We start from the raw sequence: 4646 nt of genomic DNA on the forward strand, positions 1-4646 counted from the left end.
AATGTCATAAATGTTTTTTACTCTTTCTCCTTATTTCCAAGCATCTCTATATGTCTATCGCTGCTGAAGATGAGATGGGGCAAATGTTCTGCTAATGACTTGTGTCTACAGCTCTCCTACTGCCCAAAGGAAATCAAACTTTTCTTTAATGGCGTGTCCATTTTGTTGAGTTCTTTATTTCTTAGATTAACTCTCGTTTGTCAGTTTGAGTTGGTACCGACGATCGTAATAACAACAGTCTCTTCTTTATTTTCTATGATATGAAGAACTGTGTCTCATGGCTGATACGCTTCCTCCTCTCTCTCGTTCACTCTTTCTATCCATCCTCCTCTTTCATTCACTCACTATATTTCCTAGTTACAAAAGAGTATCTATCTTGATTCTCTTAAATGACTTGAAATAAGATATCACATGAAAAGGTCCACTTCAGATCAAAATATGAATGTGTGTTTGGAATTTTGAAATTCCTTAACCTTCTTTTTGCCATTACAATGAAATTTATAGATTGTTTACGATTTTACTTCTTAATTATTATTGCCCTACAACGACTGTCTCCTCACGTCCAAATAAGCGAAATGAATCAACTAATTATATTGAAGCTCTCATATATGTGTGAAGGAGAAATATTCATATACCTATGTATGTGTGTGCCTGTGAGGGAATACTTATGATTGTATCTAAAATCTGATCGTAAGTAAACACTTTCATCAATAACAGTTTACTTAGTATTTCTATTTTCTTTAGACAAACATCCGTCACTTTAATTGTGCTCTGTTCCCATTACTTAGAAACACAAACATTCGTGTCTCTAAGCAAGCCGGAAAACAATAAATAATATAAGGCAGAGAAGAAATGCTTTATGTTTTGCTTCATCCACCATATTAATCGTATGCGATTATATTACTTAGACTGAAGGGGAGAATTGTTTTTTAATGAGGCATGAAACCTATGGTAAATAGTGTTAAATGGTTTCTCCAGTGACATGAAGCCATTCTTATGATTGTCTACGAGGAGGAGAAAAATTCGAAACATTCATCAATTTGATTATAAGTCCTTATTGTAAACAGCATACAAAAGTTATTGTTGACTTCAACGAGTTTACAGATTTTGGAACTTTAAACGAAAATATTTTTATGTGCATATCGAAATAGAGTCTAGGAAAATATTAAGAGACATCTGTGTCGCTTATATTTATTCATTAATTTTTACTTTGTTTTGTTTGAAAACAGTGATCATAATAATAGTGATATAGGATGTTTTGCAATATGATGAGAAGATGATAAAATTTATAAATAAATGTATTATTGGAAACCGGAAATGAGACATTTACACGGATGTCTTAGAAAATAGCATTGCAAAAATAAAATAAAGAGCAAAAATGGTATTATTATAGCTGAGAAGTTAATATACATAGATACTTTTTACCCTATCAAAGCTAACCACCATTATTGAAAAACAAAACAAAATGAAACTTTTCTCCATCGTTTGTGACTTCCGTTCTCTATCATAACTTCACACCCCAAACAGACTTCCGTCACTTTTGTATTAACATATTGCACTGTGTTAATATATGGGGGCAATACAGATATAGACAAAATAGTTTATTGTATCTTTATATTTCTAACACAGAAGATCCATTCTTTTGTTATTCAATTTCCTTTGTAACCCGGAGAAAAGACGAAATGAAAAGTACGCTTCCTCCGAAAAATTGTACAGTGTCCAATTCTGAACGGCAAATACAGGAGTCATCGGCCAAATATTCTCATCAACGTATATTGAGATGTATTACGTAGTAATTTTACTATTTGTACACCCTTTTGTATATATACGTATACGAAGTGTAGTAAAAAGTATGCGATCTTGATTTTTTTTTGCACAAAATAATGCGTCAGCAAAATTTCAATGAGTATTAAGTGACCGCGTCCTTCCTGAGCATGCGCAAAAAATTTCGTATCTGTAGGTTGCGCCATTCGCCCGCAGTGACTCGTTGAGTACAGTCGTGCGATTTCTCTTTATGAGTGAAGATGACCGAGCTCATTGAGCAAAGATACTATATCAAATTCTGCCAAAAACTTGGTGATAAGCAAGCCCAGATTATTGAGAAGATTCAGAAGGCCTTTGGAGATGATGCTAGGGGAAAAACACAAATAAAGGAGTGGTGCAACAAGTTCAAATAAAGCTGCACCCCAGTGGACAGTGAGCTACGTTGTGGCCAGACAATTGACAAAGAATACTACCTGGGGGTTCTTCGTCGCTTTCGTGAAGTTGTGCGGCGAAAACGACCCCAGCAAAGAACTGTCAACTCCACCATGACAACACACCCGCTCATTCCACCCACGTCGTCCAAGCATTCTTCGTCAAACAAAACATGCCACTTGTTCGTCAGGTTTCCTACTCCCCAAACTTGGCTCCGTGTGACTTTTGGCTATTCCCAAAGCTCAAAAAACACTCAAGGGAGAAGATTTGAGTTAACAGAGGACATTAAGCAAAATTCGACGGCACAGATCTACAGCATCCCAAAAGTAATTTCCAGAAATATTCCAGCAGTGACAGGAACACTAGCAAAAGTGTGTAGACTCCGAAGGCGAATACTTTGAATAAGACTAAATCAAAACGGCTAGTTGTTTAATATCACTTGTTTTTCGGCCAAAAGTTGGATACCTTTTGACTACACCTCGTATACGTATATATATATATATATATATATATATATATATATATATATATATATATATATATATATATATATATATATATATATATATATATATATATATATATATATATATATATATATATATATATATATAACCATACACACATATATGCACACACAACACATACACATACACACATATAAATATATAAGTAATAACTTTACATGCGAGTAAACACCTTGTAGTATATTGTTTAAAGTCTGTCCACTGTGTTCAGCTACCTGATCTCAAGAACAGTATGGAGGTATATTAAGCACAGAATTTATTTCAAGGAATTTCTTTGTGTCTGTAGAGCTTATACGAAAAGATGAGAGACAGAAAATGAAATTCACGAGGCTCTTCATTCAGAACCACTACCATTGTTTCGACTGATCGTGCATCCGTACCTTGCAGGTGAGATGCTGTGCAATAAATTATCATCCATCACAGGTTCAAATGCGTCTCCTCACGTGATTTCTCAAAACGCACCTCATTTTTTTACTTGCTGTTTCGTTTATTTCTGTAACAATACAATTTAGTTAACGTAGCGTTTCATCCGTCTCCTCAGTGAGACCAGCTATTAAAAAGAGGAAGGAATTATATGAAGCAGGATCGTTACAATAGCAACATCAGTCTGCGCATGTCGCCTTTCACCTTTCACCTTTCTTCCCCTTCCAACTTCCTTCCTCACACATCTGAGCAACAACTTTGCAAACCTAGCTTTTCCAAATGTCCTGCAGAAGGAGGTTATAGCCCAGAAATATAGAAATTCAAAGTAAAACTACAACTTCGTTTCAGTTTCTTTTTCTGTTGTAGTCTATTTTATACCTTCTCACATTGTTCCGTCCTTACATAACAAATCTCTTTAAATATACAATATATATAATGTGGGTGGGTGCATATATATATATATATATATATATATATATACATAGGGGTTGGAAAAAATAATGAAAACACCTAATATCATAGCATCATAATTTTGAAATATCTATATTTTGAGAAGGAGAGAAAAACCTCCTTGTCGAATGACAACTCCGGAAGAAAACCAAAACTTTCGGATAGGGACCGTCGGGCTCTTACGCGAATTGTTAGAAAGGATCACAAAAGTACAGCTCCCAAATTTACTGCACGGCTTAATGACCACCTCGAGAACCCCGTTTCCACAAAAACTGTTCGCCGGTAGCTGCACAAAGCCGGATTTCACGGGAGGGCTGCAGTCAGAAAACCACTACTTTCAAAAACAAGATAGATAGATAGATAGATAGATAGATAGATAGATAGATAGATAGATAGATAGATAGATATGTATGCATGAGTGTGCGCGCTCGTGTGTGTAATATTATATTTCTCTGTGTAACATGCTAAAGTAGACATTTCATTGAACTCCTGTTAAACTGCGGTATTCGTCCCGAAGATGTCGCGAGTAGCCAGTAGGCTACTTGCAACATCATTGATATTTCAGTCACTGTTTAACTGTATCAGTAGTTGGTAATTGTGACGGAAGTTATTGAACATAGATTTACAACTGTCACAGTGATCAGAGGTCTTTTTGTTTTTTTTCAATACATCTCCATAATGCTCATAAACAGTATTGAAAGACTGTGCGTGTGAACGAACTCTTGCAAGAAAAAAGTCAATAATTTCAAAAGTTTGTAAAAGCGAAGAATTCTGCAACTAAGGGAAACTAGTTTCAGTTGTCAATAATTTGATCCTTGAACTGCTAATTTCCCAGTTGAAGGAAAATACATATGTGACGCAGATAATCTTAAACATGGTAATCTGACTGTTTATAAGGAGTAGTTAAGTATGGGAAAGATTGAGTTGTTTTATAGGGAGCAGTTCTGGCGATAGGCATATCGGAGTTTATTTTTGCTGAAAAACGCTTAACTGGTCCAAAATAATGTTAAATAATTCAAAAGGGTCTGCAATCCATATATTGCCATGAAA

This window comes from Octopus bimaculoides, chromosome 4, assembly GCF_046866305.1.
Source record: "Octopus bimaculoides isolate indiv1 chromosome 4, ASM4686630v1, whole genome shotgun sequence".
NCBI classification, from domain to species: domain Eukaryota; kingdom Metazoa; phylum Mollusca; class Cephalopoda; order Octopoda; family Octopodidae; genus Octopus; species Octopus bimaculoides.